The 12,055-nt window shown below is 39.5% G+C and overlaps 1 long non-coding RNA gene across 1 annotated transcript in view; it reads left to right on the plus strand.

Moving 5' to 3' along the window:
• Positions 1-9,040: 9,040 nt before the first annotated feature.
• LOC137242341 (uncharacterized) overlaps positions 9,041-12,055 on the plus strand; it is a 205,180-nt gene continuing 202,165 nt past the window's right edge. The window contains exons 1-2 of the long non-coding RNA XR_010950196.1: positions 9,041-9,113; positions 9,168-9,392. This is a non-coding gene — a long non-coding RNA (uncharacterized lncRNA). The remainder of the gene's footprint in view (positions 9,114-9,167; positions 9,393-12,055) is intronic.

Genomic DNA, 12,055 nt, shown 5'->3' on the forward strand with positions numbered 1-12,055 from the left:
GTAAATTGGTAAAGAGGTCGGCCAGGGACAGTAAAAGCAGTCTTTTCTCTTGACTTCTTATCCAGAGGAATCTGCCAGAAAGCATCCTTCAAATCTATCGCGGAAATAAATCGTGTATTTTGTAGTCGGCTGAGGATTCCATCAATGTGGGGTAAGGGGTAGGCATCCTTAATTGTTCGTTCGTTGACTTTGCGAGCGTCAAGGCACAAGCGGTTTTTCGTCCCTTTTATTACCAGCGACACCGGCGGATTCCAGCTGCTGTTGGACTCCTCGATGACTCCCATGTCCAACATTCGATCTAACTCTGCGTATATGAGCTTTTGAATAGCTGGTGAAATCGGGTAATGGCGCTGCTTTACTGGCAGATTCTCGTCAACCACCTCGATGACGTGTTCCTCCTTATCTGTTTGGCCTAACCCTAATACCGCGAAGGACGGGAATTGGGCTTTTACACGCTCCAACCTATTATTTTGCTCCGGCGTCAAAACGTGCTGCACAGCATCGAAAGACAAGTCACCCTCGGCGGGCGCGAGCTCCGCCACACTGGCACCATTCACACTACCACTCACACCCTTACTTACAACACTCATACCAAAGGCCTGCCAAAAGTCTATCCCAAAATATACTTCCTGTTGCAGATCAGGAACTATCAAGAATTCTAATTCCCTGGTCGTATTATCCCACTCGACTGGTAACTTTATGACCCCTACCACGGCGGTTTCCTCCCCGTTCGCGGTCCGGATATGTTGGCCCCTGATTGGCACAATCAAGGCTTCCTTTCCCCGAAGGAGTGCAGCTGAGTCTTTGCCTAAGCAGCTGGCACTCGCCCCTGAGTCCAAGAGAGCCAGGACCTCGTGACCTCCTATATTTGTTTTGGCGAAAAACCTATTATCTCCTTTCACTGTAACAATTGTTGAAACTATTTTATTCCTCAACCTTTTAAAATATTTCCTCTTTTCCCTCATCTTTTCTATCTTTTTAAAATTTCTATTTCTCCTATTATTTAGTATTGCTTCACAAAAAATCCTACGTCTTGCCTCCTCGTAATCTAACTTCCTCTGGTGCAAACTTTTGACCTCCCGTTTTTCTGTTATCCTTTCCTCTACCTTAACTTTATTCTCTTTCATTTCCTTCTTCAAAATCTTTACTGCTGGGTTGCCGGGTTGTCTGTCCTCTGGCTGGAGTCCCCGGTCAACTCCGCCAGTCTCGGGTTTCCCTGCTGAGGCTTAAATACACAAAAGGACGAATCACTACCACAAGCAAAACAGACCATATTGTGAAACGAGGACGTACACTTATTCGGCTTTTGGGCTTCCGCCGGGTTTTTCACAAAGTGATCCACCGGCATACCGCACGAAAAACACAGCATCAAGTGGAAGGGAGAAGCACAAAAGGAATTCACAGTCGACTTAGACGCAGGACTAACAGAAGGACGAACACTATTGGGGTTGGCTGGGGTTTGGTGTAGGGGTTGAGGTTGTGGTTGGTATTGGGGTGGGCGCTGAGGCTTCCTATCAAAAGCTTCTAACTTTCTCTCTCCCAGTATATCGGGCTGTTCGAACCCTATCTCATTAACTGGTTTGGACCGGTTCTTATTTTCCTTGATGAGTTTTTCCGCTCTCTTACACTCAGCTTTGAGCTCCGCCAACGAGTCCATTTTAATGGCGAAGGTCAGGTTGGCTAGGTACGGTTTAAGATTTCCCCTAATTATGCCAACCAATTCCCTCTCAGGGATTCTCTTCCGCAAACGGAATGTCATGTTATGGACTTCGGCATAAAAGTCGTCGAAAGCTTCCGCGGGCAGCTGTTTCCTCTCCATGATTTCACGGATGATTTCATAGTCGGACTCGGCAGTCTTGTAGTGGCTCAGCAGCTCGGACTTTAGCTCAAAGTAGCCAAAGTTCGGCTCCTCCGCATGGTCTTCAAGGACCTGCCAATACCACTTCAAGGCACCGCCGGAAACCAGATAATGAAAGTCCGTGAAAAGCTGGAAGAAGGAAATATTATGCTGCTCGCGCATCCTTTCCACCCGAAAGATGAAGCTTTCGACGCTTATACCTTTATTTGTTCCATCGAATTTGATGTGCCATTTTTCCAAATCTAACTTATTCCACCTTGGAGGGTCACCACCATCTCGCTCAGTAATCCGACTGCCACTCGAAATACCGTTGCGGGTAGCAGGCTCCCCCCCTACGGTTGTGAGGCTCGGGCGTGGATGCCATTGCGGACCGATGTCCCACCGCGTGACTGGATGCCTCCATCTCTGCCACGCGACCACCAAGATGATCGACGTTGGTCTTGATGCTTCGCACTTCACCCGCCATTTGCACCACCAAATCTTGTTGTTGCGCCATCATCGCCATCATGCGGCTCAGCTGTTCAACATTGGTTGCATGCTCATTAGCGTCGGTGCGAGGAGCATTCATGCCGCCGTTAACCATTGCTGGTGCGTTTCGCGATGTAACATCGCCCCCCTGTGCACCCACGTTGTCGCTATCGGACATTTGGCACACCAAATCGATCTTCTGGGAAAAATTTAAACTATTTTCCGAGTCGTTGAACGACACCCCGTTCGCGAAAGAGAGCCTAATCGGGCGTTCAGGGCCAAACGAACCGAAAATCCGCGAAGCGCACCTATTGAAATAATCCGTAGGCACAAAGTCTATGGGCCTCGGAATCCCTGTGTCAATTTGGGTGAAAAGTGAACCAGTAATCTGGTTTTCAAGAGTCCTGGCACGACTCCTTGTAACACGCCTATTGGAATCTAAAATTCCCAATCCCCCAAAAGGTCTTTCCTCCGTATATTTTTCCCGGCCTTGGTCAGACATTCACTGTCTGAAGCGGCAAAAACCTTTAATCCAAAAACTCAAAAACGCAGGAACAATCGAATAAATATATATAATACCTCCAAGGAAAGGATATCCCGACCGCAACCCAAATGGAAAAACAAAAAGACAAACAAATTATGCGAAAAAGAAACAAAACAAAATGAGATGCAAGGAAAATGTTCCGATAAAAACAATCTGTTTGTATTTGCAGATCCAATAAATAATAAAAAAAAGTAAATACTATAAGATAATAGGTCCAAATTCCCCCAAAACCAAAAAAAAATAAAAAATATATAAATGAAGGATATTAAATAGTAGATATAAAAATTACTATATATGTACACAAAAATTCAATTCAACTATTAAGTAATAGGTTTGTGTGTATGTATATATGTGTATGGTAATTCAAGTGATGGTGTATATGCAACAGAAAAAAAAAGGATTAAATTTTATGCCTTAAATGGCTAGGAAGATGTCTTATAAATATTGACCCCAAACCAATAAAAAAAATAATAGGGGGGGTATATAAAAAAAATATTCAAATTCGAGTTAATAACACATTATGAGAAAAAATATAAATAGGGAAAATGCTCCAGAATCCAAAAAAAAAAATAAAACATAAAAAAAACCAAAGTACTAGTTACGCTAACTATTCTTCGAACCCGGACAACAATTAAAATATTAAAATTAAATAAAAATAGCAAAGTTTGATAGTATTCAGGCACTTTGTTAGTGGTTGTATTTGTAGTGGATTACCCAAACCCAAAAACTTTGAAGCACAATTTCAGAAAAAAAAAATGTTTGGAAACAATCCTAATACGAAAATAATCCGTAAAAAAATAAAAAAAAACACAAAAATAATTTATAACTTCGAAAATATTTAATATTGAATTCGAAATAAAATTTAACAAATGAAATTTAATGTATTGGTATTGGTGTCCGTGGTGCTGCCTTGGCGAAGGTTCGGCGAAAGTAGTTAGTCCGTCTCTATTTATTTGAAGTCTGGTCAATCGTGCTGTCCGTGGAAGTGTGGCACTTCACGTTCAAGAACTTATTCCTATGTGTGGATGCCACACCTCCTACTCCTAAATATCGTAGCGACGACTGTAAACCTCACTTACCGGCAGTGCTGGACTCCCGGTAAGGTAGCTTGAACAGCTCGCCACGATCTCCTACCTAAGTCCGTCGCTAGCTAAGTGCCATACCAGTTACCACTTTGTCGAGCTGTTAAAGTTCAACAAAGGAATCCTGACATGGACAATCAGCTAATCCCTATCCTCTGGTCATGATGACACTTGTCGGTCAGGTGAACCCACTCGGCGTTGCCATCATGACTGTCCCTGTCCTAAGTCGGAAGACGGAAAGAGGGATGGGGCTTGGAAGGGTAAGAAGGTCTGAAGAACAAAATTTGGGAAATTTAAGGAAGGAAAGGTAGAAAAAAAATAGATTAAGAAATTCAAAAATTAAAAGTACGGATTAAAATAAAAAAAATATTGGGACATTTAAAGTAAGAGGTAGTCAATTAGCGTGGAAATGAAAAATTGATCGGGCTATGAACGTAGAGAATACAAAAGCTAAGAACTGAAAGAACATTTTTGGAACTAAAAGGAATTAAGGAGGATTTATGTAGATCAAAATAACACTGAAAGAAATTAACTAAATGGAAAGACAAAAAAAAAACTAAAAAGATTACCGGGCTATTAATCGTTGGGCGCCATTGAAACGTGGCTGACTGTTTGGGTGGTGAGGAGCGGCGGCAAGCAGGTATGCTTGCGGGCCCAGGCTAGCTCGTCGTCTTGGGCGGGGTATTGCACCACCGACCTCACCCGCAGCCACATGAACAAAATTGGGGTTCATACCTGCATGATGAAAAAAAAAAAAGGATTAAAGAAAAGCTGAAAAAGATATAAATAGACGATGTATATTGGAACGATTTTCCGTCATCCCTTGTCAAATTTGGTTTTGAGACAAACCGGTTTCGGCGTTGTGCCATCATCAGTGTCGATTTTCGTTCTGAAATCGACACTGATGATGGCACAACGCCGAAACCGGTTTGTCTCAAAACCAAATTTGACAAGGGATGATGGAAAATCGTTCCAATATACATCACTTATCCACCCTGTCGGAAAATCAACCAAACAAGATAAGTCATATAAATAGACGTGAGGGGCAAAGTTATAGAGGGGAAAGCATGAGGGGCAGAAAAAGGTGAAGGCCTGTCCTGTCAGGTGGAGTCCACCCTCCCTCTGCAGTGCAACTTGCACTGCACCGTGGGCACTGTGCTGACTCCTATTTACCTTACAGTGCCCCCAAGCCTGACACTAGTCTGTCCCCTGTCAATCAGTCATTTTCCCTAAACACTCACCTTCACCTAACCTTTCCGCGCACAAGCGCAGCACCAACACCAAACTTAAAACTTTAGCCCTGCATTATGACAATATCTAAAATTTTTCATCCAAGCATAATTCTTATAATTTATTAACAATTCCGATATTTCTGAGTAGAGGCTCAGCTATGTTTAAGGCAATCAGTACAGATAACGAAAAGAAAAATGTATAGATAAACTGTGACTCCGAGAAAATTTAAATAACCTAGGTTTAATTTTCCAGTAATTCCCCCTAATACTAATGCCCCTATCCTTACTATCGATTGGCTTAAATAAAACAATTTACAGAGAATCCAAAGACTTAGTCTAAGTTAACTTATAACTAGAAGTAATTCAAGTTCAATTTCAATTATACATTAGCTATAGGAGCAGATATGAAATCCTATAATTGCTTAAAAGTACAAATCCCACTTGGTTTCTGACCCACCCTAATATACTGCTGCTACTAGGGGTCAATTCAAAATCCTAGATATGCAGATATTCAAACGCTCGTAAGGTCGGTGAGCCAAAGCAAAAAAACATAAAAACGCGAAAGAGGTGAAACCCTATTTCCTGACCTATCTCAATAATCAAAACAAATCCGAAATAAATTTTCTACAGAGCAAAAGTAGGTCATCAAGGGAATAGAAAAAGTATGTAGGTGCAATTGTATGTTTGAAAAAAATTCGTATGTATGCACATATATTATTTTGGTTTCTTTTGTCACCGCCAATTCCTTTTCTACTTTTGCAAGACTAGGAATTGCCTGGCACTATATGTACATACATATATACGTGCATATATACTCTTCCAAATGTTAAATATTATCACTCACCGTGTTACTCACTCCGTTGGAGGCGCCTGCATGAAGTTGAGTCCGCGAGCTGTAAAGAGAAAAACACTCAACGCATATATGCTCAATACACATACATTTATCCGGCACACTACTTTTTTCTCAATACTCAGCCAGATCACTCGCTTGTGATCTTGGACATTGAGTTAGTTCTGCTCATTAAATGTGAAGTGTGAAAATGATGGCGATTAAGCAAAAACGTGGCAATGAAATTTTGGTTGATTTTTTTTTTTTTCAGTGGTAAAAAAAATTAGAAAAAAAACGTAAAAGAAAACGTATAAAGCTGCTCCTGTCCGAGCTATTCTGGCGTTAAGTTCCCAGTACCGCGGAGAAAAGCCTCGAGAAGGCTTTTCACATTATGTGACGGGGTGTATTGGCTAGGGTTCCAAGCACCAAAACTATAAATACTTTTAAATATTTTCACACAAAAAAAAGTAACCTTGAAGCAAAAGAAAACCTTTCGAAACTGCGCAATTTGCACTTAGTGGCTAATGTCAGTTGAAAGGTGATGTACCAAAAAGATGGTAAGGATTTTGTGTGAAGAGGAATTAATGAAAAGACGTACAAAACGTTGAGAAAAATGGCATAAACCAAGGAATTGAAACAAACGCGAGTTTCGAAAAATTTTTAATGCCAAGAGCAAAAAGAAAGAAGTAAAAGAAAAATGTCTCAAACAAAACCTAACTTTCGTCTTTTGCCCCCCACTTTCCTATGAGATTTCTGTGTAAGAGCGTGTAATCCTACTAGCCTCACAGGCATTAAAAAAAATCTATTAGTGAAAAATAACAAAATATAAAAAAATACATATGTATTTAGAAAATCCTGGTGTCGTTGTTCTTATTGATGGTTGCCGCTGCTGCCTTCAATGTTGCCAGTTTTGCCCATTTGGTGTCGTTTGTTGTTCCCCAAAGATTTTGTTGTACGCGATGCCGTGGCTATTGTTGTTGCGGTCCGATGCGCCGGTGAAAAATTGTATTCTTGATATTAACAGATCCTTGTGTTTTCTGCTGTCGTTTGATTGAACCGCAGTATATGTACATGTGTCTGATGACGTTGCGTTGCTACCAATCAAAAATATTTTACCATTTATCTCGTTCTATGTGTGGCTGCTGAAGATACTGAGCAGTTGCGTGTGACCAAAATTTGTTGTAATTGTTGTGGTCGTTGAGGCCACTTTGTTGGCAATAAGGAGTGTTGTTGAGGCGGTTTGCGTCCGCATAAAAATGATGTACGCTGGCAATTCAAAGTGTTGTCGTGGTTGTTGCTGTGGTACGCTGAATAAAGTGAAAAATGTTGTTTGTAGTGTTGATCGCCACCAATTTGGGTCTTTTTGCGCCAACAAATTCGGGTTTTAGCCACCTTTGCTTCGAAGCTAGTGCCCAGTGCACAATTTCCGCCAAGTCTAAGCGATCTGCCAAATTAAAAAACTTATTATTTACATAAAAAAATGGGTTTAAGAAACGTATGCCTTTCTACCAACGTATGCCTACTTGTTTGCCTGCTTTATTTCCTCACCTACATGCTTATATACATATATATAGGGATGTAAATTTATGCATGCAAGTTTACTTTTGGCTTGCTTGGAAACTTGGCTATATAGGAGCCAACTTCCCAGTGGGCATGCCAGCTTGTGAGAGGGAGATAAAACACAAAAATATACACTTACCTGGTACCATAAATTTTGGTGGCGAAATCCAAATATACCGCCGGACTAGGGCGTGTACGCCTTGAAGCACTTCGCGCGCTAAAACTTTTCGCGTAGATTTTTTTTTGGCGTTTTAAAATCCTGCGCACTAAAAACTTTTCGTGAAGGTTTGTTGCCGGTTTAAATTCACGGACACTAAAAACTTGTAAACCTTTAAAAAGGTCTTATGAACTTAGAGTTTCACTTCACTTCACTTGCACTGGGCACTGTTACAAGAAAACGTTTGCCCGTTGTCTAGCTTGATGCCCTTTTATAGCCACCGCCGTGGCAAAGAATGTTATCCAGAAACGGACAACTTTCACCTACACATGTTAAACTTTCTTTTCGGGTTTCCCGTATTTTCCATCTATACAATCAGGCACTCATACACTCACACGCTTACCGCTCCACAAAACGAACACCTACACAGATACATTCGGTTCGTGCCTTGACCGCTTACACTGATGCATTCACACGTTCATAGCCTTGTACCAATACACATCAACATACATAATACAGAACAAAACAAACACATAGGTGCATGGCATTCATAAATGTTGCTAAGTTGTTAGCAGTATGGTGACATCTTATTTGTTATAACAGCATGATGCCAAGCGCAACATATTATTTCCGCTGCAACATTGTGTTCACTATCGGTACAATGTTGTCAACGTTAATGTTAATATGATGTTGATGGCAACATTGGGGCTAGGGCACGGACCTGGACACAAAACACATAAACATATAGACGCATATACACTCTGCCACTCAGTTAGGCCAGTATGGAGACAGGCTGTCGTTACATCCTTTGTGCCATAACGTACTTCCGTTATCAAACCAATGTTAGAAAACCCTTGTGTACAAGTACATGCTGGGTAAAATGTTCTGGTTACTTAATAACTGAAGGTCGGATGAACATATTTTTAAAATTATATCTGCGTTGGTTTCGTATAGTTTTTTAATGATTTGTAAGTGGCTTTTGATTCTATATGTGAGCCTATTTCTGAGTATAAACCAAAATATTGACTACGGTGATCCCAGAAATAGAGATAAAATGTCTCAGGAAATAGACTCGGAATCAGCATCGTTTTACTTTTCTAATCGAGTCGGAATCAGAATAGTAATTTCAAAGGCAAGTATTCTTTCGCTTACTGTGACATTTACTTCTTTTGACTTGCAAACATTTTCTTCAACCCAGTCTAAGGTGCGTACATACATACTTATGTATGTATACGATATCAACTTTTATGTCTTCACCAGTTGAGTGGCAACTGAATCATATATTCATATATTTTTAGTAGTGTGATTATGGCTGCTTGGAACGAAATCACTTCTGACATCAGCGCAGACAACAGTGAAAGCAATGGCCACGAAAAACTTGATGTATATATCACATTTTATGGCTGTAATTTCTGGTTTTTATACTATTAATTTTAGGAATCTCTCGATTTGGAGGATTTATTGCCAATTATTGGGGAATTCGGAACGTATCAAAAGTTATTGGTTTTTGGAATATGTTTACCAGCATGCCTACCATGTGGGTTTTGCGCCTTTAATCAAATTTTTATGTCTAATATTCCCGATGATTACTGGTGCAATGTACCCGAATTAATGGAGATGTCAGTTGAAAAGAGGAAGCTTATAGCAATCCCTAAAAATGTGGTAAGGCGTCGTAAAAAAAGCCCTCAGCCAAATTAAAACTGTTCAATAAAGTTACTTCATTAAAGTAATCTAATTGAATTGGTTGTCAAATTTTGAAGAGCTACCATCTCCGAAGTATCCCGATCATTAGTTTCCCCCGTGCCTTTCGGCAAAAGATTTTGGGTCATAAGCTCCAGCATGGAACACATATGACTGCGACATCGACATCGTGCATTCGCCGACATCAATTTCCTGGATGCTGTGAGTGTAGTCACGAAGATCCCCGGATGGATGTTCTTGTCGCACCATGATACTGAGCTACGTAGCCTACAAGAGACTAAGCGAATCACCTAAGAAACACCTTATGGAAAGTACTATTTGAACGTCGCCCTAGAAATCATAATCTGTCTGAATGTATATCATTGCGTAACTCACGTTTAAAATTCGTATAATCCTCGGCGACTCTAATTCAAATTTTTCAGGATGCTGTACTGCCTTATTTTAAAATTAAATGGGGCGCTAGATAGAATTTTCAAAATGTAGGCTAAAATTTGCAGACCTGTGTTCGAAAAATTGATTACGACGGCTTTCGTTAAGCCGATGTGTTCGTTAATCTTAAATTGAAAGATATTAATGGTTATATGTTCAATTCAAAATACTTGCCCGGCATTATAGTCATGAGTTCATTATCCATAACCGACCCAACTATTCACTAAGTTAGAGTAGTAGCACACCCGGTAATTTGCTCAACTGTCTTCGAAAAGCCTAGGTTTTACCAATTTGAGTTTCCATGGGGGTAAACAGAACCTCACCTGATATATATTTTTACATTTATAACAGGTATATCAACGTTTAGGTGAAGTTTCCCCTTGTTTTACGTGAGTTATGATCATGGTGAATCAATCCACGAGATAACTTGGAAGTAGGACTGCCAACTAGTGATAGAACTTAAAAAAAAAATATCATTACAAGATTTTACGAATGAAAACAAATTTTGTATGGTACAGGGATATTTTTCGAAATGTTAAGCTGCCATATGCTGAGGAAACCACCCCACTCAGATTGAGTTATCGGCAAGATAACGATACAAAACATACATTCCGGTTGGTATCTGAATGGTTCAGAAATGGATTTGTCACATGTATGCAATGGCCAAGTCAATCCGCTGATCTCAACCCGATTGAGAATTTGTGTAGTGACCTTAGAAGAAGACTGGAGTCCTTTTCATTTCAAAAGAAGCGAGTTATTTTGACAGAAGACGAAAGATTGGAATGGGATAGCACACCATTGGAAACCTGCCAAAAATTATTCAAAGCCATGCTCAATAGAATAGGCAAAATTGTACAAAACATGAAGGAGATACCGGTGATTAAGAAAACAGTGGAGCAAGGAATTGTATTACAATGGTGTGCTTTGATTTTTAAGAAAAGTTTCATACTCCTATTATTTTGACCAACGACATTTTTTTTTTATTCTAATACAGTTTTCTTTGAAATGGATGAATTATAATAATCTTCATATATTTAGTATAAGTAACTAAAGTTATAAATATTACCATTCAAAATTTGTTTTCATTCGTAAAATCTTGTAATGATATAGAACCAAAGCTGTTTACAACTATTATTTTGTCCATGAGTGTATATTGGAAATTTCTTTAAGATTAAAACTGTAAGCCCCTTCTTTCAAGTTAGGCGTGTTCTTTATACGCTTTTGATCGGATCTATATATGTATAATACAAAGGTCAACATTTCCGTTAAATTGCAAAAAGATAACAATAGATTTTGATTTACGGCTTGGAAAAATTTTAAATTTTTTCCTGCTTAATGAGAGCGGCGCAGCGCCAGTTCCATTTTACAAAAAAATAATGGATCTAATTTTTCGCTAGTTCAAATATGCCGTTATTCCAATCCACCTTTTCAGAGCTATTGTGATTTAAAAATGAGTTGCGATCACGGATCGTAACACGTGATACGGGCCCAGATTTAAATTCCAAAATTCCAATAAATATCTCAACTAGAAGTACTAGCTTATAATTAGAGATAAAGATAAAAAAGGAGATAAAAAATTTCTAGGTACTTCCTTTATATAAATGGACCAGAATAAATGAAAAATGTCTCTTTAAGCGAAGACATAATCTTGTTGAACTTTAATATTTAAATTTTAACATCGCCGCGGTAAAAACTTTAATGAGGAACCAAAATATACAGGAGGAGCGCACTTGGCCGTACCTAGGTAAAGATTATATCAAAGTTTATTTATTGCACACCACTGTTATATTTTTGTTCCTCATACATATTTTTACAATGGTTATGTTAAAATTTGGACATCAAAGTTCAATAATGCTTTGTTTTCACTATGTGAAAATCACTGACAACAAATACTGACATAACTGTCACCATGGCTATTTGGTGTCAAATGTGTTTTCATTACATATTAAAAACTGGCATGAAGTCGATATAGCAGTGTGTGCCAAAGACTGTCATCAAATTGTGGTGTCCGTCGATTGACATCCAGTTTTCACCACTGACGTCAAACGTTATGTAAATATTTTTGACAGCAACGGGGTCATTTCGGGATCATTTGGGGTACCTACCCGCATCATTTTTGGTTGGTTTTTGGGTTCCGTCCGGGATCCCATCGGGGTCATTTCGGGACTTTTTCGGGATAATTTGGGGTACCTTCC

Source organism: Eurosta solidaginis, chromosome 2, assembly GCF_040869045.1.
Source record: "Eurosta solidaginis isolate ZX-2024a chromosome 2, ASM4086904v1, whole genome shotgun sequence".
NCBI lineage: Eukaryota > Metazoa > Arthropoda > Insecta > Diptera > Tephritidae > Eurosta > Eurosta solidaginis.